This window comes from Felis catus, chromosome A2, assembly GCF_018350175.1.
Source record: "Felis catus isolate Fca126 chromosome A2, F.catus_Fca126_mat1.0, whole genome shotgun sequence".
NCBI classification, from domain to species: domain Eukaryota; kingdom Metazoa; phylum Chordata; class Mammalia; order Carnivora; family Felidae; genus Felis; species Felis catus.
The window spans coordinates 20,313,678-20,338,881 of record NC_058369.1 but is presented as its reverse complement, the minus strand read 5'-3'; the positions used below and the strand labels follow the sequence as shown (position 1 = coordinate 20,338,881).

The 25,204-nt window shown below is 44.8% G+C and overlaps 2 protein-coding genes and 1 long non-coding RNA gene across 24 annotated transcripts in view; 1 reads left to right on the top strand and 2 right to left on the bottom strand.

Annotated features, from left to right (window-relative positions):
• RAD54L2 (RAD54 like 2) overlaps positions 1-1,628 on the bottom strand; it is a 111,498-nt gene extending 109,870 nt beyond the window's left edge. The window contains exon 1 of one of the 3 annotated variants that reach the window (XM_023249176.2): positions 1,491-1,628. The gene's annotated coding sequence lies outside the window, so the exon portion shown is untranslated. The remainder of the gene's footprint in view (positions 1-1,490) is intronic. The other 2 variants (XM_006928828.4, XM_023249178.2) reach the window with 2 other exon arrangements.
• Positions 1,629-1,760: 132 nt separating this feature from the next.
• Positions 1,761-24,551, bottom strand: LOC109495768. Of its 3 annotated transcripts, none has more exons than XR_006593041.1 (5): positions 24,290-24,551; positions 17,834-17,911; positions 17,553-17,643; positions 16,773-16,832; positions 1,761-1,835 (listed from the first exon to the last, which is right to left on the bottom strand). It is a non-coding gene; the product is annotated as an uncharacterized LOC109495768 (long non-coding RNA). The 3 variants fall into 3 exon arrangements; XR_006593040.1 differs by lacking the exon at positions 1,761-1,835 and adding an exon at positions 4,810-5,109 and having other exon boundaries at positions 24,290-24,550; XR_002151436.3 differs by lacking the exon at positions 1,761-1,835 and adding an exon at positions 4,810-5,114 and having other exon boundaries at positions 24,290-24,530.
• The window catches only part of DCAF1 (DDB1 and CUL4 associated factor 1), an 89,935-nt gene continuing 88,344 nt past the window's right edge, over positions 23,614-25,204 (top strand). For 14 of the 18 annotated variants that reach the window (XM_045050770.1, XM_045050763.1, XM_045050741.1 and 11 more), the window contains exon 1: positions 23,636-23,749. The gene's annotated coding sequence lies outside the window, so the exon portion shown is untranslated. Of the gene's footprint in view, positions 23,750-25,204 lie in introns of all 18 variants that reach the window. The other 4 variants (XM_006928826.5, XR_006593034.1, XM_019822206.3 and 1 more) reach the window with 4 other exon arrangements.

The window sequence follows — 25,204 nt, the reverse complement described above, 5'->3', positions numbered from 1 at the left end:
CAAATTCACTGAAGACGGAGAACACTTCTAGTGAAGAAGATAATGTTCTGTAAAAGCTCAAATGGCAGTCACTAAGATTTAACAGATTCAACATAATGACTTCATGGCAGCAGGAGAAAATGAAGTTTCATGGATTAGGGATACAAAGAACATTTAACAACATAAACTGTTAGGGATTTCACATCCCTCTGTAGAGTTGCACACATTAAACAATGACACACAAATTAGTGAAAACAGGCTCTGAAATTAATTTAGATTTCTAAGAATTGGACTGAAAACCCCTAGAATTTACATATATTATGGTGTCTAAGTTTGTCTAGCATTACAAACAATAGCCACAGTCCTGAAATGAAAGTATGAGTCACAATTCAAAAACAGGAGAAAAAAAAAAAAAAAAAGAAAAGTACAGAAGAAAGCTTTGGATCCAAATACCACAAAGAAATTGTTTACTTAAAATACTGTCAAGGACAGCTACCATTCTGACTTGGAGTGAAAAGGAATGATTCCATAGTAGTCTTCTACTCTGGAACAAACTCATTCAGCCCCCAAAAGCCCTTTCCAGCCCCATCCACCTTGGTGTCCAGTCACTAACATAGTCAGCCACATCCACTAGCAAGCACGGGAATTCTAACAGATCTGAGTCACCCACTCCCCCGCAGTAAGAGGTCATTCTCTATCAGAAAGCCCACTCTGCAAAGTTCTCCTGTTCATCTCCCAGGCTGCCATCACCGTGGCCCACATAAAGCAACCTACCAAACTCGGCAGCCTACCAACACTTCTCTACACTCTCCAAATCACAACTCCAGCTCACCCTAACACCAAGGGAGGCAACGCTACTCACCGTGACACTCTGGTGACATTCAGTGCCCTGCCTGAGAACCCCTCAACGCCAGGATACGTCTGGGCCGGAGAATCCAGCTCTTTGCTCAACTCCTCTGTGCCCAGCTGAGCTTCCAGCCGTTCCAAGAACCAATCACTGGTTACCCCAGAGAAGCTAAACTCCCAGTGCCTCTACTCCCCAGCCAGACCCCAGTCGGCCAAGTTCACAGACGTGGGACAGAGGGGGCGCGGGGGGAGACACATCCCGATGTGCCTTAGGGACCAGGCACACGGAGGGCCCTAGAATTCCAAACGCAAGCCCCCCCCCCCATCCACCCCACTATGGTTAGCTTCCAGGGTGTCCGCATTAAGCGTCAAGAGCGCACACCACTGGAGTTAAGTCTCCGAGCCCCTGTGACTCCCTTTCCTGGCTACCAAGATACTAAATACCAAGCCACAGAGGCCCCGGGTCGAGGCCAAAACCCCAGCCAAGGCTCCGGCCACTGGAGTTCCCCAGTGGGGATCCAGCGCCCCAAGGCCCGGGCCGCTGGGACGGGCTTGCTGCCCCAGGCCGCTGAGCGCCACGGGCCCGGGCCGCGTCCCCACTCGGCCCCCATTGTTGCCGTCCCGGCGGCCCAAGCCCGGAGCCGGGGGCCAGCACCGGCACTCACCTCCTGCGCCGCGGCTCCGGGCCGCGCCGGGCCGGGCAGGGCCAACTGGCTGCGCTTCCCGCTTCTCCTGCTCGGCTGCGTCTGCGGCGGCGGGGGCGGAGGTGGCGGCTGAGGCGGGAAGCGGCCGGCCAGGCCCGGGCGCCGCGGGCTGGCTCGGGCCGAGAGTCGGTCTTCTCCGGCGGCGGCGCTCGCAGGCTCCTCTCGCGGTCCGCGCCACAAAGTGTCCCCCTCCTGGACCGCGCGCCCGGCCGCCCGGACGGGAACACGCGCCGCCGACAGGAAAGTTCCGCTGAGAGCTGCCCGGAGGCCGTTCTTCCCCAGTGCCGGGTGGACCGTAATTCGTCCCTAGATAGAACCATCTGTGCTACAGATGACCGTTTCAGGAGTGAATGTGGCACGAAAATCCCAGGCCTGAATCCACCTGGGAACGGTTCCGGGGTGGGTGGGACAGGATGGGTTTGCACCCCACCAGCCACCAGTGCTTCAATTGAGCCTCGGTTCCTCCTTATTCCTCACTTGGGGGAGGCTTGTGAGGATTGAATGCGATGATGCAAGTGGCTGGCACGGAGATATGGGGTTCAACATTGAGGCACGGTCATTGGCAATGCTGCCAATGATGATCGCTGCTATTACTACCGTCTCATACAGAGGTTGTGCACAGCCCTCAAGGACCCATGAAATTGATGTGTGCCATGTAACTCTCGGTTTTCCGCCCTCCACCCCCACCTCCTGTCCCGTTTCCTGTTGTCTGAGGCTATCTTCAGAATTTCCTGAAAGAGCAGCAGGGACAAGAAAGGGCTTTTTAAATCACTGACACGGGGGAGGGGGGGGGGGCGGATGGGTATGGAGCGGTTGGAAGGGTAAGGATGCAGATTCTCCTTCCTTAAATTGGGAATTGCTGCCCTGTGGGCGCCAGTTAATGAGAAGAGTGTATTGTGTCAGCTCTCTCCACTACAGCCCCAGGTCGTTATCCTCCTCCTCCTCCTCCTCCTCCTCCTCCTCCTCCTCCTCCTCCTCCTCCTCCTTCTCCTCCTCCTCCACCTCCTCCTCCCAGTAAGTGAACACTGGCAAGATGCTGAGAAGATTATAAAAGCAGATTTTTTTTTTTTGGAAGACTTGTTTTGTTTTCCTCACAAAATCAAGAGGATAAAAAATCCTTTCTCTTCCCTACTTCCCTTTTCTTCTGAGCCTTCACACTTCTGGATATCAGACATAGTTATTTTTGGAACAAATTAGGTTATAAAAATACAAGTGTGTGTTCCAAACTATGGGTGGGAATTTATATCTTCAGAGGTGCTCCAAAAAGTATTACAGCTTTCACACGTTCTCAAATTTCCCATTCTCAGTCCTGTGGCTACTGACACTCAGGAAAGTTTACCTTGATACCCTTCTCCCTTGTCTGAAGAGACTTTCCAAAGGGCTCTGATATCAGTCACTTGTACCTGAATGAAATTTTGTCACTGTGTCACACATATACACACATATATTTCCTTCTAGATTATCTCCTGGGAGTAAGGAAAGGGCTCTGCCTGTCTAAAGGCATTGTGATAGCCATTTGGAAAACATCAGGCTCCTGGGTTAGAAAGCACACTCAAATCCTTTGAAGGCTCTGAGTTCCCTCAAGTAAGAGGAATTCATCCTAGGCTCTTAAAGGACAAAGGATCCCTCAAAAGCTGGTTCACTTCTCTCAGCATCCTGAGGTCAGATTAGCATTCTGATGCCTTTCTGCTCCACGCTTTGCATTTTCCCCAGTTGGTCTCCTAGCTTGGACTCTTGGTATGTGGCACATAAATGGATTTGGTGTCAAGGGCTGAAGCAAGTTTAGACAAGAATCTTAAAGATGACCAAAGGGAGAAGAAAGAGACCAGTGAGGCTGGGCAGAGGCTTGAAAAAGGAATCTTATTGTTTATCTCCCCCCCTAAAAGACTAAATACACAACCATCAAAGATACCCACACTTACGTTCCTCCTTTGTCACTGAGGTTGGAGCAACAAGGGCCAGGGCTGGCTCCCCTGGTAATAGAAGCCCCTTCCATTCCCTCCTCCCAAGATGCTATTGCCCTTCTGTGACATCATGGTTTCCTTGACTTCCAAAGCTTCCCTGACTACTTGGATGATGTTATGCTCTCACAACTACCTTTGGAGATCATGTTATCCCCAATCCACCTGTAGGAAAATGGGTTCTACTGGGGGGAATTTCTAGAGTGAGTTACATGTATACCTACCTATTGATGGCCCTACCTTCAAACGAGGTTTAAAAATCTGAGATCTTCCTGAGACAAAACACATCAGCAACTTGCTAGTCAATCAGAAACTAGAACTAGGCCTTCTCCATCACTATGAACTCACACCTGGAAAAAACACCCTCTACCTTTACCCTGTTTCACCACCTCCTCATTCCATAGAAGCCAGCTTAATGCTTCCTCCATCAGCCAAACTTGAGCCCATCCCCACTTCTGGATGCCAAAGATCCTAGATGCCATCATCACTATGAGCCAGGTTCCAAAGTGGCAGATAATTTTGTCTCTTCAACAGCCATCCTATTCTTGGGATATTTTTTAAACTTTTTGTTTACACACCACTTCCCTCATACTAGATTATAATCTCTAGGAGGCTTTTTACAATTTTTTTAAAGTAGGCTCCACGCCTAATGTGGGGTGTGAACTCAAGACCCCGATATCAAGAGTCGCATGTTCTATCAACTGAGCCAGCCAGGTGCCCCTCTGGGAAGCTTTTTAAAGAAATCCACCGCAATGTCTAATGAAAGCCTGGAATAATTGCTGTACCATAAAATTCCATTTATGTTTGGCAATTACTTACTGGGTACCAGACACTGCACTGGATACTAGGGAATAGTAACAAGACATGCCAAGCATAACTATAAGCATTTTATAGGTATTAACTCATTTAATCTTTCCACTGACATTGAGGTATATACAATTAGCATCCCTCTTCAAAGTTGGAAAAAGTGCTTGGGGATCTTACTTGACAAGTAAGAAGAGGGTAGGGGTTTGAGTACAGGACATCTAGATCCAGAGCCCACTCTCATAACCACGCACTGAAGTGAATGAAGAACTATGCTTACAGTTGAGCTTGGAAGATTCTCATCTGTAGAGTGTTAGCTAATACAATCCTGTTCCATGTGGATGTTCATTCAGCAAACATTTATTGTCCCCAAACTGTATTTCAGGTGCTCACATAGGCTCCCAGGGAACACAGTGCTGAGCAAAAGAAAACACATCTCTGCCCTGAAGCATCTTACCTTCTAAACAGGAGAGACAAATAGTACAAAATGATTTCAAATTCTAATGAGTGCTGAAAAGAACATAAAACAGAGACTATGGGAGAGGCCATCAGGAGCAGGGAGGCATTTAATAAGACCCTGATGAGGTAAGCACTCCAAGAATGCTACAGAGAAGCATATAAAGGCTCAGGAAAGGAGAATTCTAGGCAGAAGGGCCAAAGCTCAGGGGCAGCATGGGGTGTGGTGAGAACCTCAGATGACTGTCCTAGAGAGTAGAGAAGTGGCTTGTAGCTTGCTCCCAAATTCTGTGGTGTTGAGGGATCACTTTTTAGGGCTGGCACTGGCTGGAAATGGTGTGAAAGATGCTGTTGATCAACTGTCCTAGGAAAGTAGCACACATTACTATACTTATAAATGACCATGCACATTTGTTAAGTCCATAGATAGTTGTCATGGGAACAGTTGCTTTTTAAAAAGTCCTACAGAGAATAATTCCATTCAGTTCCATCAAATTCATCAGCTTCCTCAGAGAAGCCCTCCATGACTACCTACTCAATCTAAGTAACTGCCTATTGACCATTAAACCACCCTATTTTCTCTATCTGCAGAAAATTTAATATTACCTGACATTTTTCTTCATAGGTTTATCATCCCTCTACCCTAATTAGATTGTGAGGTCCATGGAACAAGAAACCTTGTCAATCTTACCAAGATCCCCAAGCCCTAAAAGAGGTACAGAAAAGCTCAATAGCTTTCAGCTTCAGCTGAAAGAAGAAGGGCCTTTAAGGATAATGTTTTGGATAGCAGAACAGCATGGAGCACATCAGGGATCTAAGAGGACAAGAAATAAGTTATCCTACTTTTTTTTTTTAAGTTTGCTTATTTATTTTGAGAGCGAGAGAAAGCATGGGTGGGGGAGGGGCAGAGAGAGAGGGAGAGAGAGAGAGAGAGAGAGAGAGAGAGAGAGAGAGAGAGAGAGAGAGAGAGAGAGAGAGAGACTCCCAAACAGCCTCTGCACTGTCAATGTGGAGCCCAGTGTGGGGCTCAAACTCACAAACCATGAGATCATGACCTGAGCCGAAGTTGGATGCCTAGCTAAATGAGCCACCCAGGTGCACTAAGTCATCCTACCTCTTAATTCTAGAGAACAAACTGATGGGTACCAGAGGATGGGGGGAATGGGTGAAATAAGTGATGTGAATTAAGGAGTGTACTTGTGATGAGGACCAGGTGATTAAAATAAAAACTTAAAGGCACCTGGGTGGCTCAGTCAGTTAAGTGTTGGACTTCAGCTCAGGTCATGATCTCATGGTTCATGGGTTCCAGCCCTACATCAGGCTCTGTGCTGATAGCTCAGAGCCTGGAGCCTGCTTCAGATTCTGTGTCTCCCTCTCTCTCTGCCCCTCCCTAGCTCACACTCTGTCCCTCTCAAAAATAAATAAATATTAACAAATTTTTAAATAAATAAAATAAATAAACTTAAGGGCACCTGTGTGGCTCAGGAGGTTGAGCATCCCACTCTTGATTTCCAATCAGGTCATGATCCCAGGGTTGTGAGATTGAGCCCGGCACCAGGCTCCATGCTGAGTGTGGAGCTTGCTTAAGATTCTCTCTCTCCTGCTCATGCACTCCCTCTTAAAAAAACAAAAACAAAAAAAAACAAAAAAAACAACCTAACTTGGATGTATGTTTAAAAAATAAATTAAAAAGCGATTTATGCACCACCATTACAATATTAGAGTGCCCTGAATTTGACTGTATATTTAACTTTATCAATGAGTTTTATACTTTCATATGTTTTCATGTTGATTCTAGGCATTCTTTCATGGGATCGAGCCCCATGTTAGGTTGTGCACTGGCAGTGCAGAGCCTGCTTGGGATTCTCTTGCTTCCTCTCTCACTGCCCCTCTCCCAGTCACGTTCCCTTCTCTTTCAAAATAAATAAATAAACATTAAAAAAACTTAAAAAAAAAGAAGTCATCCTAGCTGGACTTCAGGGTTTGGCTTGATGAATTGGGATTCTAGATTTCTATTCTAGATTTAGTGGCTGAGGTTCTATTTAACCTCCCTCTGTTAAGGTTGGGTGGGTAATGTGAGGGGCCCTGGACTCCAGAGCCATGAAGATTTACCTGCCCTTACTACACATGGATGCTCCCAGAGGTAGGGCTTGCTTTCATGATAAAAACACTCAGAAAACTAGGAAGGAAGGGAACTTCCTTAATATGATAAAGGGCACTTATAAAAAATCCACAGCTAATATTGTACTCGATGGTGAAGTACTGAAAGCTTTGAAAGCTTTCTCCTCCAGACCAGGATGTCTATTTTTACCACTGCCATTTAATATTGTACTGGAAGTTCTAGTCAGAGCAATTAGGCAAGAAAAAAATGAAAAGCATCCAAATTGGCCCTTTTGTGATGAAAAAAAAAAAACCCACCTCAACAAACTAGGAATAGAAGAAACTTACCTCAACATAATAAAGGTCTTATTGAAAAGCCCATGGCTAACATCATAGTTAATGGTGAAAAACTGAATCTTTCTCTTCTAAGATCAGGAATAAGACAAGTATGCCCACTCTCATCATTTCTATCCAAAATAGTACTGGTGGTCCTAACAGGAGCAATTAGGCAAGAAAAGGAAATAAAAGGCATCCAAATTGGAAAAAAGGAAGTAAAATTGTCTGTTCACAGATGACATGCTCTTATATGCAGAAAACTCTAAACATTCTACACCACCCAAAAAAGGACTAATAAACATTCAGCAAAGGTACAGGACACAAAACCAATATACAAAAATCAGTTGCATTTCTATAAACACTGAACAATCTGAAAAGGAAATTAAGAAAACCACCCTATTTACATTAGCATCAAAAAGAATAAAATACTTAGGAGTAAACTTAACCGGAGACAAAAGCCTTGTACTCTGAAAACCATAAAACATTGGTAAAAGAAATTAAATACAAAGAAATGGAGAGACATTCTGTTTTTATGGACTGGAAGACAATATTGTTGGATTCAATGCTATCCTAAACAATCTACACATTTGATGCAATCCTCATCAAATTGCAAGGTGTTTTTGTTTCTGTCTTTTGCAGAAATGGAACAATCCATCCTAAATCATATGGAGTTGCAAGGGACTCCAAATGGCCAAAAATAATCTTGAAAAAGAAGAACAAAGCTGGAAATGATCCTGATCTGAAAACTTACTATAAAGCTACAGTAATCAAAACAGTGTGGTACTGGCATAGACAGGCATATAGATCAAATATGAACCCAGAAATAAAGCCTTGTGTATATGATCACATGATTTTCTAGAAGGATGCCAAGACTATTAAGTGGAAGAAAGGATGGTCTTTTCAATAAATGGTGCTGGGAAAACTGGATATCTACATGCAAAAGAAGGAAATTGGACCCTTACCTTACACCATATACAAAAATTAACTCAAAATGGATCAAATACCTAAATGTAAAACCTATCGCTATAAAACTCTTAAAAGAAAACATAGGGCAAGGCCGCCTGGGTGGCTCAGTTAGTTGAATGCCCAACTCTTGATATTGGCTCAGGTTATAATCCCAGGGCTGTGAGATCAAGCCCCCATCAGGCTCAGTGCTGAGCAGGGAGGCTGCTTAATATTCTCTCTCTCTCTCTCTCTCTCTCTCTCTCTCTCTCTCTCTCTCTCTCTCCCTTTCCTCCACTTGTGTTCTCTCTTTAAAAAAAAAAAACAGGGGTGCCTGGGTGGCTCAGTTGGCTGAGCATCCAGCTTCAGCTGGGGTCATGATCTCACAGTTAGTGAGTTCGATCCCCACGTCAGGCTCTGTGCTGACAGCTTGGAGCCTGCTCCAGATTCTGTGTCTCCCTCTCTTTGTGTCCCTCCCTTGCTTCTTTTCTCTCTCTCTCAAAAATAAATAACAATTTAAAACAAAAAAACAAAACAAAACAAAACAGGAGCACCTGGGCAGCTCAGTTGATTGAGCATCCAACTTCCACTCAGCTCATGATCTCATGGTTCATGAGTTTGAGCCCCACATTGAGCTTGCTGCTGTCAGCGCAGAGTCCACTTCAAATACTCTATCCCCCTCTCTCTGTTCTGCCCCCTCTAGTGCTGTTTCTCTCAAAAATAAATAAAAATATTTTTAAAAGAAAAAAAAAACATAGGGCAATAGCTTTATGACATTGAATTTGGCAATGATTTCTTGGATAAGACAACAAAAGCACAGGCAACAAAAGAAATATATAGAGGCACCTGGGTGGCTCAGTCAGTTAAGCATCCAACTTCGGCTCAGGTCATGATCTCACAGTCTGTGAGTTGGAGCCCTGCCCCCACACCCTGTCAGGCTCTGTGCTGACAGCTCAGAGCCTGGAGCCTGGTTCAGATTCTGTGTCTCCCCCTCTCTCTCTGCCCCTCCTCCACTGGTGCTCTCTCCCTCTCAAAATAAAAACATTTAAAAATTAAAAAAAAAGAAAAACATATAAGTTAAGCTTTATGAAAATGAAACACTGGTGTACATCAAAGTACACCAAGAAAGAATGAAAAAGATAAGCCATGGAATGAAAGAAATATTTCAAATCATGTATCTGATAAGGGATTGATATCCAGAATATGTAAAGAACTCCTAGAATTCAACAACAGAATACAAGTAACCAGACTGAAAATGAGCAAATGACTTGAATAGACATTTTTCTATAAAAGATACACAAATAGCTAGTAAGGATGTGAAAATATACTTAAAATCACTAATTATTAGGGAAATGCAAATAAAAACTACAATGAGATACTACTTCATACCCATTAGGATGTCTATTACAAAAATGCAAAACAAAAACAAAAACAAAAAAACCCCAGAAAATAATAAGTGTTAGAGAGGATATGGACACTAGAATACTTGTGTCTTGATGATAGGAATGTAAAATGTATAATCACTGTGGAAAACTGTTTGGCAGTTCCTCAAAAAGCTAAACATAGAATTATTGTAACACAGGAATTTCATCCCTGGGGATGTACCCCCGAAGAATTGAGAACAGGGACTCACAAACAGATACTTGTATGCCAACGTTCATTGCAACAATATTCACAGTATCCAAAAGGTGGAAATGCCCCAGTGTTTATCAGCAGATGAATGGATAAACAAAAGTAGTATATATATACAATTGAATGTAATTTAGCCACAAAAAGGAATGAAGATGTCCTGCTACATGCTATGACATGTAGTACCATATTGAAAATACACTAAGTAAATGAACTAAACACAAGAACTCACATGTTGTATGATTTCATTTATATGAAATATACAGAATAGGTAAATCCATAGAGACAGAAATCAGGGCTGGGGGTGGGGGAGCCGGCAATGGAATGGAAAGTAATTGCTTAATGGATATGGGTTTTATTTTGAGGTGATGAAAATATTTTAAAAGCAGATAGAAGTGGTGATTGTATAACATTGTGAATTGTTCATTGAAAGTGGTTAACTTATGCGAATTTTACCTCACTTTTAACATTTTATTTATTTTGCAGAGAGTGTGAGCAGGGGAGGGGTAGAAAGAGAGGGGGACAGAGGATCCACAGTGGGCTCCATGCTGACACCAGAGAGCCAGATGCAGGGCTTGAACTCATAAACCGCAAGATTATGTCCTGAGGCGAAGTTGGATGCTCAACCAACTGAGCCACCCAGGTGCCCCAATTTTACCTCAATTTTAAAAAATCAAAAAACAAGCTTAGAGAGGTTGAGTTGCTTGAGATCTCACAGCCACTAACTAGTGGAACCAGAATTTGAACTCAGATCTGAGAATTCAAATTAAATACATACATACATACATACATACATACATACATACATACATACATATTTTTAAGATGTTTAGGGAAAGTGGGAGAATTTATTTACTTCAAGGGTAAATGACTTATACTGGTTTTTTTCTGACAGCATGCTTATTATTTATAAGGGAGAAGAAATGATGCTTTCCACACAGTAGGTGTTCAATAGCTCTTTTTCTGAAATGGTCATCATTTACAGGCTCCATGGTCTGGAGAGAATTTGAGAGTATCTGGAAGGAGTTATAACTCCCTCCAAGCAGTGAAGGGTTCTTCCTCAAGAATGGGGGTTGGGGGGGCGCCTGGGTGGCGCAGTCGGTTAAGCGTCCGACTTCAGCCAGGTCACGATCTCGCGGTCCGGGGGTTCGAGCCCCGCGTCAGGCTCTGGGCTGATGGCTCAGAGCCTGGAGCCTGTTTCCGATTCTGTGTCTCCCTCTCTCTCTGCCCCTCCCCCATTCATGCTCTGTCTCTCTCTGTCCCAAAAATAAATAAACGTTGAAAAAAAAATTAAAAAAAAAAAAAAAAAGAATGGGGGTTGGGGAGGAACCATCTCCTCCCACATGTTGTATGACCTTGGGCAAATCACTTAACCTCCCTGAGATGAGTTCTTCATCTGTAAAATGCAAATAATATGCTTGCAATGGTGAAAAAGAAATGAGAAAATGGCTATAAACTTTCTTTGGAAGTGTTAAATGTATGTGCACGTTTATTTAGTTCAGAAAAAATTAGGCTAACATTTTCACTGTTAAGTCACTCCCACTATCTTCTAGAGATGATCACAAGCTCACATTCACCTCTCCAAGAGATTGGCTGGGATTCCCAAGACTCAGCTGTACTGCTGTAATTATCTTGGGCACCTATTTCATTCTTATTGTAAATTATATTTGACTCCTCCAGATGGGACCAGGTTGGTCCATCTCAGTAGCCCCAAGTCTACTACAAAATTGGGTTCCGTTAACATGTATTGAACAGAATATTGAACAGAATATTAGGGGTGTCCACAGTCGTCATGTTGCCATCAGGGGATTCAAGTTCATCAAAAAACCCTGGGGATTTGTTATATAAAAGTGAAAAACCACAGCCCCTGAGACTCTTGGGGGATACAGGCACACAAACATAATTATTTTACAGCCTTAATCCCTGTGAGAACAAACTACGAGTGGGGGTACAGGGGAGGGAATATTTGGTTTAGATACTCTAGGAATCTAATCTCCCCTTTGGTTACTTCTCACCCCTTTCCAGGCCTTACTCTGGCCCCACAGCAATCACCCAATGTGTTGTTAATTGTTGGGTGCTCAGTAATGTGTGGTTGGACCAACTCAGACCATAGGGCCACCATTCCCTCTTGCTAAACCTAAACCTCTACTCCCGGTTAGTAAACTCACTCTGCTTTTTTTTTTAATTAAAAATTTTAAGTTTATTTCTTTATTTTGAGAGAGAGAGAGAGAGAGAGAGAGAGAGAGAGAGCACAAGCAGGGGAGGGGCAGAGAGAAGGAGAGACAGAATCCCAAGCAGTCTCCACACCATCAGTGCAGAGCTTGATGCAGGGCTCAAACTCACGAACCATGAGATCATGACCTGAGCCAACATCAAGAGTCGACGCTGAACAGACTATGCCACACAGGTGCCCCATAAACTCACTCTCCTTTAATTCCTGTCCCAAATGTCATCTCTTCTGGGTTGTCTCCATGAACATAAAGGCCAGTCCTTTCTCTAGGCTTTCTTGGCATTTCATTCCACAAATATTTATTGGGCACATTCTGTTTCAGCCCTGAAGACAGTTATACAGCTTGGCCTCTGTCCTTAGAGCTTATGTCCACTGGGGAAGGCAGACCAGGAGCAAGCAGCTATACCACTAAGAGACGGAAGCACAGGTTAAATACCCTAAGAATTGCAGGAGACATCTTGGAGACTACTTAGCTCACACTCCCCTTTCCAAAACTTCCCACCCACTCAGGAATGAGGCCTGGAGGCTATGTTTATGCTATATGTCTCAGTTATCCAGCAGTAGCTGATTGGCCCAGGGAGAATACCTAATTACAGATGGGCCAATTGGATTCTATATCCCAAGAATTTCAAGTTTCGAAGGTACAGAGAGCTATGACACAACCAGTCAGAGGGCATTGGGCTGGGAGTCTCAGAAGAGGGAGGGAAGGAAGGGTGAGGGCTCCTGACGGAGAAGTCCAGAAAGTACCCCCTTCTCTTCAGTACCTTGTTTCGCTTAAGGGAGTTTCAGGGGCTTTAGGCATCATCAAAATGGTCCCAACTGAGGCAGGAGTGGTCAGGTAGGCTCCCAACCTGGCTGAGCTAAAAGGAGGTGGGGGGACAGGCAGACCAGGTCAGGAGAAGGAGTGAGAGTTGGATAAAAGGCAGGGAAGAGGATTCTGAGTAGGGGGGAACAGAATAGGCAAAAGCCAAGAGGTAGGAACTGTGCGAGTAAGATGGAAAGAAACAAGACTAGAGTTGTGACCAGGACTAGGGTCACACATGCCCTTGTAAGGCACATTGAAGTCTAAAACAACTTGCAATTTAAATTGCACTAAGAGGGGCATCTGGGTGGCTCAGTCGGTTAAGCTTCGAATTAGGTCATGATTTTGCAGTTTGTGAGGTTGAGCCCTGTATCAGGGCTGTCAGCACAGAGCCCACTTCCGATCCTCTGTCCCCCTCCCTCTGTGCCCCTCCACCTGTCTCAAAAATAAATAAATAAACTGAAAAAAATATGGGGCACATGGGTGTCTCAGTTGGTTAAGCATCTGACTCTTCTTTTCGGCTTAAGTCATTCTTACGGCCTGTAAGTTTGATCCTTGCATCCGGCTCTGCAATGTCAGTGTGGAGCATGCTTGGGATTCTCTCTCTCCCTCTCTCTTTCTGCCTCTTCTCCACTTGTACACTCTCTCTCTTTCAAAATAAATAAATAAACTAAAAAAAAAATTGCACTAACAGTGAAGGTTAGGGGATCATACCATGGGTAGTGAGAACTCTGTGATGATCCCAGCAGATGTTGCTGGCCTAAAATGAGGGTGTGGGAGAGCACTAATGGACAAATGGGGTCAGCGCTGTTTAGGAAATGTCATGGTTTGGTCTTCATAACTACAAGTGGGGATAAGGGAAGGGAGGAGTCAGTGTGACACCTGCCTACCTGGGATGACTTTTGTGGAGAGGGGAGCTTACCTGAAAGGCAGAGAAGCAGCGCTAGAGAGGTTAGGGTTGCTTAGAGCCTCATTGTGTAAAGCAGGGACCAGAACCAATAGCCCTGGCCTCACTTGAGAGCTTGTTAGAAAGATGCTAAGGACCCAACCCAAACTACCACAATAAAGTTTAAGAGGCTCTCATTGAAATAGCACCTGATGAGTCATCAGTGTCAGCTCCATTCCTTTTTCCTTGTCCTGCTCTCTACCCAGTTTAATCTGTCAGTGGAGATCCCTGGGTTTTAAGGATCAGTAAAGACCCCTCAATATGTATGTAGACTTTGAGATGTATGGGTAGTTTTCTGGGGAGAGGATTTGTAGCAAGGTAAAGACCTATAAGATAAATGAAATTGAGAAAAAAGAAAATTCATGAAACCAGAAGTTGGTTCTTTAAAAAGATCAATAGGGGCACCTGGGTGGCTCAGTTGGTTAAGTGCCCGACTTTGTCTCAGGTCATGATTTCACAGTTCATGGGTTCAAGCCCTGCATCAGGCTCTGCACTGACAGTGTGGACCCTGCTTGGGACTGTCTCTCTTTCCCTCTCTCTCTCTGCCCCTCTCCACTTGCTCTCTCTCTCTCTGTCAAAAATAAACAAATAAACTTAAAAACAAAAGATCAATAAAGTTGACAAAACTTTAGTTAGACCAAGAATAAAAGAGATTACTAAATCTAATTCAAATTGCTAAAATAAAAAAAAATGGGAGTGGGAACATTACTAATGATCCTACAGAAATAAAAAAGATTGTAAGAGATTATTATGAACATAGTAAGCTGGATGAAGTGGACAAATTTCTTGAAATACAAAACCCACCAAGATTAAATCATGAAGAAATAGAAATTTTGAGTAGACCTACAATTAGTAAGGAGATTGAATCAGTAATCTAAAGTCTCCCAACAGGGGCGCCTGGGTGGCGCAGTCGGTTAAGCTTCCGACTTCAGCCAGGTCACGATCTCGCGGTCCGTGAGTTCGAGCCCCGCGTCAGGCTCTGGGCTGATGGCTCAGAGCCTGGAGCCTGTTTCCGATTCTGTGTCTCCCTCTCTCTCTGCCCCTCCCCCGTTCATGCTCTGTCTCTCTCTGTCCCAAAAATAAATAAAAACGTTGGAAAAAAAAAATTTAAAGTCTCCCAACAAATAAAACCCTGAACCTAATAGCTTCATTGGTGAATTCTACCCAACATTAAAAAAAAAAAAAAAAAAAAAGTTTATTTATCTTTGAGAGGTGGGGGGAGGGGCAGAAAGAGAGGGGGAGGGAAGATCCAAAGTGGGCTCTGTGCTGACAGCAGAGAGCCTGATGCAGGGTTCAAATTCACAAACTGTGAGATCATGAACTGGTCCGAAGCCAGACACTTTAGCCAACTGAGTCACCCAGGTGCCATTCTATGCAATATTTAAAGAAGAACTAATACCAATCCTTCTCAAACTTCCAAATAAATGAAGAGGAAAGAACACTTGCTAACTTATCCTACAAGGCCAACATTGCCAATATCAAAGTCGGATAAAAGACACTACAAGAAAACTACATATAAGTATACCTTATGAACATTGATGAAAAAATACTTAATAGAATATTAGCAAACCAAATTCAGCAGCATACTAAAAGGAATATACACCACAACCAATTGTGATCTATTCCTGGAATGCAAGAATAGTTCATCATACTAAAATCAATCAGAGTAATACTAACAAAATGAAGAAGGAGGAAGCACATAATCTCAATCGATAGAGAAAAAACATTTGACAAAATTCAACACCTTTTCATGATAAAATCACTAAAAGAACGAGTAACAGAAGGAAACTACTTCAATACGATAGAAGTCATATATAAAAAAACCCACAGCAAAAAATAAGCCCAAATCACAATGGTGAAAATCTGAAAGCTTTTCCTCCAACATCAGGAACAAGGTAACGATGGATGCCTGCTTTTGCCACTTCTATTCAATACAGTACTGGAATTTTAACCAGAGCAATTAGTCCAGAAAAAGAAATTAAAGGCATCTAAGTTGGAAAGGAAGAAGTAAAATAATCCCTGTTTGAAGATAATAGGATCTCATATGTAGGAAACCCTAAAGATTCCAAACAAACAAACAAACAAACAAACAAACAAAACTGCTAGAACTAATAAACGAATTCAGCAAAGTAGCAGGAAACAAGTCAACACACAAAATAACTTTCATTTCTATACATTAGCAATGAAATAAACAGAAATAGTGGTGCCTGGGTGACTCAGTTGGTTAAGTGTCCGACTTCGGCTCAGGTCATGATCTCACAGTTCATGAGTTTGAGCCCCTTATCGAGCTCTGTGCTGACAGCTCAGAGCCTGGAGCCTACTTCGGATTTTGTGTCTCACGCTCTCTGTCTGCCTGGCCCCCTCAAAAATAAATAAACTTAAAAAAAAAATAAACAGAAAGAACAAGTGTTGGTGAGGAAGTGGAGAAATTGGAACTTTTCTGCATTGTTTGTGAGAATGTAAAATGACACAGCAACTGTGGAAACAGTACAGTGGCTCTACAAAAAATTAAAACTAGATTTACCATATAATATAGCAATTCCACTTCTGAGTATGTACCCTGAAGAACTGAAAACAGCATCTCAAAGAGATATTTATACATCCATATTTCATAGCAGCATTATTCACAATAGCTAAAATGTGGAAGGAACCCGTGTCCATTGATGCATAAATGCATGAACAAAAGGTGACATATACATACCGTGGAATATTATTTAGCCTCTAAAAGGAAGGAAATCCTGTTGCATGCTACAACATGGAGGAATCTTGAGGTCAGTCATTTGAAAGACAGGTACTGTAAGATTCCACTTTTTAAAAAAATTTTTAATGTTTATTTATTTTTGAGAGTGAGAGAGACAGAGCATGAGAGACAGTGAGAGAGGGAGACACAGAATCCGAAGCAGGATCCAGGCTCTGAGCTGTCAGCATAGAGTCCAATATGGGGCTGGAACTCACAGACCCTGAGACCATGACCTGAGCCAAAGTTGGAAGCTTAACTGAGTGAGCCACTCAGGCGCCTCTGTAAGATTCCACTTACCTGAGGTATCTAAAGCAGTCAAATTCACAGAACAGAAAGTAGAATGGTAGTTGCCAGGGACTGGGGGGAACAGAGAATGGGGAGTTAATATTAATGGGTAGAGAGTTTCAATTTTAAAAAATAAAAGAGCTACAATGAAGATGATGGATGGTGGTCATGGTTGTACATTATGAATATATTTAGTGCCACTGAACTGTACACTTAAAAAGGTTAAAAGGGTAAACTTTTATATGTATATGTATTTTATCACAATAAAAGAAAAAAAAACAGGAAAAAAAAGAGTTAACAACTAGTGGGATCCAGAGAAACTTTTCCATAGCTGGATGTGGGGTTATAAACACAAGGGAACACTCAATATTGTGTGAGAGCAAAGTGAACTTTTTGTTTTTATAAAAGCCATTTGTTTCCTATATAAGTATATCTGGGGTTTAGGAAACACAGAGCTGGTCCTTAAGGAGCTACATGTCAACTCTCTTGAATGCTCTGGTGCGCTTTAGCAGCCTGTGGGGTCCCAGAACATGTTCATTACAGCCACTGTCACATTGTATGGCTGTTTGTGTGGCTATCAACCTGAAGAGCCTGTGAACATGAGGTAGAACCCTGTTTCCTACCCAGCACATGGTGCTCCATCAATGAATGAAAGAATGAGCAAATGAGTGTCTATGAGGAGGTGATGCACCTACAGTTCTAAGAAGGAGAGGGAAATCACAGTTTCAGTTCTTCCCATGGTTCTCTCCATCTATTTATTTCCACTTTTTGCAGTCTGCCCCTGACACTTACCACTTGCAGGAAGCCTTCCCAGATTATGCCTAGCTACCACAATGAAGGTTGGGGCCTTCAGGATAACTCATCTTCATCATTTCCCTTTCACCTGGAGAAGGAAGTAGGCAAGAAAGTTAACACGGGGAAGCATGAGCTGCCTAAAAAGGCAGCTAGGTAGGCTGGGAGAGGGAGGATGGGGAATCAGGCCCTCTATACTCCAGCATCTCCAACTCCAGACTCCAAAAGAGAGGGGTTGGGATGCTTCCTCATCCTTCCCCAGAGCAGGTATCCCAACAGACCTGGTGGAGGCCACTGGGCTGCTCAAGTCCCTCTGGGAAGAAGATGTTGTCCTCCAAGGTGGCATCTTCGAAAGGCTGCTGGAGGAGGGGATAAGTACCGTAGGTCAAGCTAGGGTACTAGCCGAATGCTCACCTCCTGTGCCTCCTTTCCTGATGGAGAAAGCAGGAGTTCTGGACTTTGTCCTTATAGCCGAGCAGGCTTGGACAAGTCAGTTAATTTCTCTGAGCCACAGCTTACTCATCTGTTAAAAAGGAGCAATGATGCCTACCTTGTAGGACTGTTGAAAGAACACTTTGAGGGTCTGAGCATGGGACCTTGCTCAAAGGAGATGCTCTGTGTCTGCCTGGGCTTAGTGCAGAACTCTAGCTGCACAAAGGTCAGTAACTTTCACCAGAGGCCTGGCTGTAGCATCACCAGTTAAACCATGTGACTGAGCTAGTGACAAAGCCTCTGGTGCCTCAGCATCCTGAGATAAAGGGTGGGAAAGATCTGTTCCCACCATCTCCCTCTCATGAGTGGCAGCTGAGAGGAAACCACGGGACAGAGATGGCTTTAGAATAAAACACAAAAGCCAACTCATACTGAGCAATTACCTGGGTCAGGCTAAGTCCTTAATGTCCATTAGCTCATATAATCCTTGCAGACACCATGGGAAGGGTACTATTATTCTCTGTATATATCAGTTTTACTTCTGTCTATCTACTTACTATTTTTATTTCTATTAAAACAATTTTTTAATGTTTATTTTTGAGAGAGAGACAGAATGCAAGCAGGAGAGGGGTAGAAAGAGAGGGAGACACAGAATCCGAAGCAGGCTCCAGGCTCTGAGCTGTCAGCACAGAGCCCAGTGTGGGGCTCGAACCCATGAACTGCTAGATCATGACCTGAGCCAAAGTCAGACACTCAACCGACTGAACCACCCAGGTGCCCCTCTACTTAACATTTTTAGAGAAGTTTTAGATTAACAACAAAATTGAGCAGAAAGTACACAGCCCCCACACTTCCCCCCCACACCCGCCTCCTCCCTCACCCCAGCCTCCTCAATTACCAACATTCTCCACCAGAGTGGTACATTTGTCACAATCAGTGAACCTACACTGACTCATCATCATCTCCCAGAGTCTGTAGTTTATGAGCACTCTTGGTGTTTGTATATTCTATGGATTTGGACAAATGTATGGTGACATGTATAGTTTTACTTTTCAATACGATTTATTTTTACCAAAGCAGTACATGCTCCATGGTTTCAAAGCTAAAGTACAAAAAGAGCTTATATGGAAAAGCAATCTGCCCTGCCCACTCTTTCTAACCCAAGGCCCAGGCCTCAGGGGCAGAGTGGATCCTTGTTCTGTAGTCCTCAGCCTCGGGAGGCCGGCGGCGGTGGGGGGGGGGGGGTGGTTCACCCTTAGCACTGAGGTGATGAACCTTCTTTTTAGGATAAGGACTATCAGAAGGGACTGGGGACAAATAGCCCATTGGGGCCAAATGGCCAGATTGGATACCCTCTACCCCAAGGTCAGCCAAGCATCTCCAATAAGACATTCTAAAGGTTATTATAAAATCCCTGCTTACTTCTTTAGAAGCCCTAGAGATCATTTTTGGACTTTTGCTGGATGAGGAGAGCTAAAGCCCAACACAGGAAGGCTGCCATGATGTGAAGCTCCCGAGGCAGAGGGAGATTGGGTTCTGGCTGGCTGTGTATCCTGGGAAACCTTCTCCCCTCTGGACTTTGAGATCTTCATGTGAAAAACCAGAGAGTTGGACAGCTGATCTCTACGGCCATGTCTCAGCTGACAGAGGGAGTCTGGGCTCCTATTGCTTAGCGGCCCAATCTCTAGTGCTCTTCCTGTGAGCTGGGTACTTCCTTGTAACCACCTTCAAAGTAAGCACTATTGCCCCATTTCATAGATGAGAAATTGAGACCCAGAAGGGTTGTCAGGCCACATAGCTAAAGAGGAGCAGGGTCAGGATTCTAAATCAGGGCACATGCTCTCCTTCCCCGGGGCTGGATCACTGAGCCTTCTGTCCCGCTTTCACTGGAATAGGTGCTCTGGTGTGTGTGTGTGTGTGTGTGTGTGTGTGTGTGTGTGTGTGTGTGTGTGTGTGTGTGTGTGGCAGGTGAGTGGGTATATAGGTAGGAGAGTAACAGAGGATCCCATGGCTTCCAGTAGCAGCAGGGCCCAGCTCACTAGGCCCCCAGGATTTCAAGTCTCCAGGCCCACCTCAGGGTGAAGAGCATCACATCCACATTCTGTTTGATGCCAGCTTCTCACACCAGACCAGTAGTTCTTGGCTTTGGCTGTGAATGAATCACCTGTGGAGCTTTGGGAAACAATAGTGTCTGTGACCCATCTGTAGAGATACTGATTTAATTGATCTGGAACAGGCTCCTGGCACTGGGAGAGCATCAAAACTCCACAGGTGATTCAAATGTGCAGCTAGGGCTGAGAACCTTGTACTAGTCTGTCAGCTTACTGAAGAGCCTTGTTTTTGCTTCACCATGCCTGGCCCTAGGGAATGTCTGCTGTCTTTGCCCTGCCTCCCTAGCCATCAGGGCAGAGAAAAAGCAGTAGCCTTTGTTTTCTGCTACAATGTAACTACCTTTCTCTGTAACAAGGTCCACAGCACCATTACTCTGCCCTCTTGAATTTCTGGTCCTCCTCAGAGTAGCCAAGACCATGATGCTTTTTATGGATTCTTTGAAACTAAAGCCCCTGGAATCCAGTCCTAACAGGTTTGGGGGTGGGGAGCCCACCTTGCTCTCTGCTCTGCATCTTTGAGGAAAAGAAATGGGGGAGGGCAGGGTTTGCTCTCCACCCAGGCTGCCTTGAGTATTTTCTGGCTCCTAGGTAAGGCTTGCAGCCCCATGAAATTAGTATGTCCTGCATTCAAAAAAGGACAAGGAGAGGGGCGCCTGGGTGGCTCAGTCGGTTGAGTGTCTGACTCTTGATTTTGGCTCAACTCATGACCTCAGGGTTGTGAGATAGAGTCCCTCTTTGGGCTCTGTGCTGAGTGTGGAGCCTGCTTGAGTGTCTCTTTCCTCCTCTCCCTCTTTGCCTCTCCCCCACTCACATGCACGTGTGCACTCTCTCTCTAAAAAAACAAAAACCCACACAAAAAGCTCCGAAAAAACTTTAAAAAAGGACAAGGACAATTCTGGAGGCTACAAGAATCTCAGAAGAGAGGCAAATCTGAATGCTACCCAGAGAATGAGAATCTCCTGTCTCCTGCCTACTGAACTCAGGTACAGAAAGGTGCCTGATGTGCTCCTGACTTAGGACACCTATGTGGGCTTTGGGCCATAGAGCCCTGGATGCTGATTTCAGAACCCATAAAAGAGAATCAAAGTTAGGAGTAGAGGGCCAGGTGAGAGGTGGGTTGGAGATGTACTGGCGGTTGTAATTAAGCCGAGCCAGGACCAGGAACTGGAAGTGATAGTGGGGGAAGTTACTCAGGACAGGACTCTGAGGTGGCCACTAAATGTGGTATTCCTTAGCCTGCTCTCTTTCTTTTTAAAGCCTGGGCTTTGAAGTCACAGATTTATGGCAGGCCAAGCCAAGATGGGTCCGGAAGTCACATGACAGATGGTTTTCAAACTGAGTTCCTTAGAATCCTAAGGAGTTCCTCAGAATTGGTAGGAACTCTGCCACACGGTGTCCTCCAACTCCCAACATGGTTTCTTTTTTCTACTTGATGAACAGATGTACAAGATTTCACTGGAAAAAAAAAAAGGATTCTACACTAAAATAATACTAACAAAATTTAAAAACCATAGCTCTAGTAAACTTCTGATGGGGAAACTTGCCCAGGGTCGCCCTCTAGTCTTTTACCCCTTAGACCAGACCTGTCCCCACAGCACACTCGCAGGCTCCATAGAGTATACAGTAGAAGACCTTCTGTGGAAGTATGGCTTCAATGCTGCAACAAAAATGGCCAAGAGAGGAGCCACATGGGGGAGGGCCACTCTTAACAGAATGAATGACCCCAAGACCCAGAACTTCAGCCCCCGAGAGGCAGTGTGAAGCTGCCTTGGCTCTAATGTCAAAAGCCCTCATGATTCTAGTCTGTTCTTACCTTCAGGTAAATGTAGGGACCTGACCTGGGAGGCAGGGCCCTAAGGGATTCCAGGCTGCCCCACCACTTCCTGGGCCATAGCTTTCTCTTTAAGGAAGGCAACTTGGGGGGGTAGGGGGAGTCACCTGGGTGGCTCAGTGGGTTGAGCCTCCGACTTCGGCTCAGGTCATGATCTCATGGCCCTCGTGAGTTTGAGCCCCATGTCGGACTCTGTGCTGACAGCTCAGAGCCTGGAGCCTTCATATTCTGGGTCTCCCTCTCTCTCTCTGCCTTCTCCCGCTCATGCTGTCTCTCAAAAATAAATAAAACATTTTAAAAAATTAAAAAAAAAAAGGAAGGCAGCTGGGCACAGTCACTCAGCTCCTAGACTGTGGGCCCTTGAGAGCAGGACATGTCATCTCCATCGTGTGCTGCATCCTCCTCAGCCCAAGTGACACAGGACACAAGGTGAGGCATAGAGCTGAAACTCAGGAATCCTTAACTTCACAGAAAATATTTTTTATTGATTAAAAAAAATTTTTTTGAGAGAGAGAGAGACAGAAAATGAGTGGGGAAGGAGCAGAGAGAGAGGGAGACACAGAATCTGAAGCAGGCTCCAGGCTCTGAGCTGTCAGCACAGAGTCCAACACGGCACTTGAACTCACAGGCTGTGAGATCATGACCTGACCCGAAGTCGGAGGCTCAACTGACTGAGCCACCCAGGCACCCCTATTGATTTTTTTTTAAACAAGGCTTCAGGGGTGCCTGGGTGGCTCAGTCAGTTAAGTGTCTGACTTCGACTCAGGTCATGATCTCAAGGTTCATGGGTTTGAGCTCTGCATCAGGCTCTGTGCTAACAGCTCAGAGCCTAGAGTCTGTGTTTCCCTCTCTACCTCTCCCCCACTAGTGCTCTGTCTCTTTTTCTCTCTTAAAAATAAATACTAAAACAAATTTTTTAAACAAGACTTCAATCAAGTGGCTCTCCTGAATCCCCCCCCCCCCATACAAACTGTGACCTTCCACAGCAGTGGTTGACTTTGTATACTATATGTAGTAAAACTTTCTTCTCCCTCCTGTTTTCTTTCATGGGTTGGCTTCTCTGGTGGTAGAAATTTCTATACTCTGGAGAGAGTGGGCTCTGGGTATTCCCATTTATTCTCCCAACATTTTTCTTCCTCTGAGCAGTCCAACGGGTGAGGGTATCCCAAGGCCAACCAGGGCTGCTTATCAATGCAGAAGAATGTGAGAGCATGTGCTTGTCCAGGAAACAGGTGGAAAATTCAACCACAAGTGAATGACCATCGATGGATTACACTGAGGGGAAGACTGAATCCCCAGTTCAGAGGTCTTAACCTCTCTTTGCCATGGAACATCCAGAACATCAGTGATCAGAACTTTTATATGTATTTAATTGGGGTGGGGCCCTCTATTCACCCTCTTCCTCTGGGTCTCAAGGGACAGGATGATGGCCAAAGACCACAGACCACAAACCCAGGCGCCTGCTGTTCTTACCTCCCTGCAATGACCAAGATCTGAGAAATTGTTCTCATCCCCAGGTCTCCGACTGACCCCCTCATGCTTTACAACCCGAGCCCCTCCAGACCCCCCACCTCCCTCAGAGTCCAAAGGCCACTTCTGAAGCCCTCCATACCCCCAAGTAATTCCCACTAATCCCTGGTTGTCCTGGTCCCTGGTCCTGTGGGGAGGCAGCCAGCTTTGTGACTTCACAAAAGGCCATCTTGTGACAAGTTTGGACCAGATGAAGCAGGAGCTAGACAGAGGGGCTCCCCCCAGAAACACCATGTGACTTTTCATGGAGAGACACCCCCACCTCTGAGGGAATGGAGAGGAACTGCCTCATGGTAAGAGCCCAGGACATCTTCTACACTTAGAAACACCTTTCCTTAATGACTTCAACTCCCAGACCTAACTGGATATTCCTGGCTACCCTGGCAATATGTCTCAGAGGTCCAGGCCCATTGCAGCAAGGTTTAGGGAGGGGCAGGAGGTGGTGGTTACTTCAAGTGGTGGTGGTGACGGTGGACCTCTGGCCTCTGAATGGGAAGTCAGATGAGCCTCCTTCCATTACACAAAGCTAATCTTCTCTAGGCTTTTCAAAGTAAAAAGACTGATAGATGTTTTATGTGACCTGAGTCTTCATCAGGGTCTGCCCCTGTGGTCTCCAGAGTACCTTCAAATAGGTCAGGACTGAGATCCCTGAATTCTATAGAAAGGTTTCATGGCCACAAACAGGTATTGTCAAAAATCCAAGGTCTTTTCTCTCCAATTCTGACTCCACTGTTGTTTCTCCTGGAAGAACTTATGATTCCAGGAACGTGAGGCAAAAGAGGCTGGGGGTGCTTTCTCTTTACCTTCCTTGCACCTGTTCCTCACCCTCTTACCTGGAGCATAGTCTCTGGAAAGGGCAGGCCACAGGGGTCAGCAGGGATGCTAACTGGCAGCCAGGCTGTCATCTGATAGGTAGTGCAGGTACCTGAAAGGCAGAGGGTTGGCCCTCTTCATGCTGCAGCCCTTGTTTGTGATGGGCAGGTTCACTGTGAGGGTAGCCCAGGGTATATCTATGGCCACCCCCTCTGCCCTCTACTTTGTGACATCACCATCCTGCCAGAGGATCCAGAGAAAGAAGCAAGTGTGCTCTGGGCAAGGATTCTAGATACAGGCTTTATCCCAGCAGCTAGGCAGGGTGGATAGGCTGGTTTGGGAAGGTGACATGTCTGGCTTTACATCTAAGGGGCTCCTTGGCCTTGACTACTTTCACGTTTGATCAGTGGTAGCTCTTAAAGCTCTTAAAGCATCTGGAGGCCTAGGAACAGATCTTCTTAAACCACCCTCTGACCCATGCAATTTTCAGTTTTGGGGTGGGACAGAGAGGTGGACAGGTGATCTCCCCCAGGGTGGTTCTTCTGCTACTTCCCAGCACTTTTGAAAATATGCCCCAGGATTTTTTTCTGGTGAGGAGCTCATTTCTCATTTAAATGAGGAAAACCTGAGCTCTGCCAGCAGCTAGTCCTGGGGGCAAAGAGAAACCAGCTGAAGAACTTAAACAGGGACAGCATTAGACCAAGAATAATCAAAATAGGAATAGTCATCACTTCTCTAACACTTACTGTGTGGTAGGCCTCAAGCCGAGTATTTTACATGCATTATCACATTTAATCCTCAATGCTAGAAAGAAGATGTTATTTCTACTTTCCAGCAAAAGAAACTGAAGCTCGGGAGGCGGAGTGATTAGGCCAAGGTTCCACAGCTGGTAAATGGGAGCACCAGTATTAGGATGCAGGTCTATTTTCTTCCCA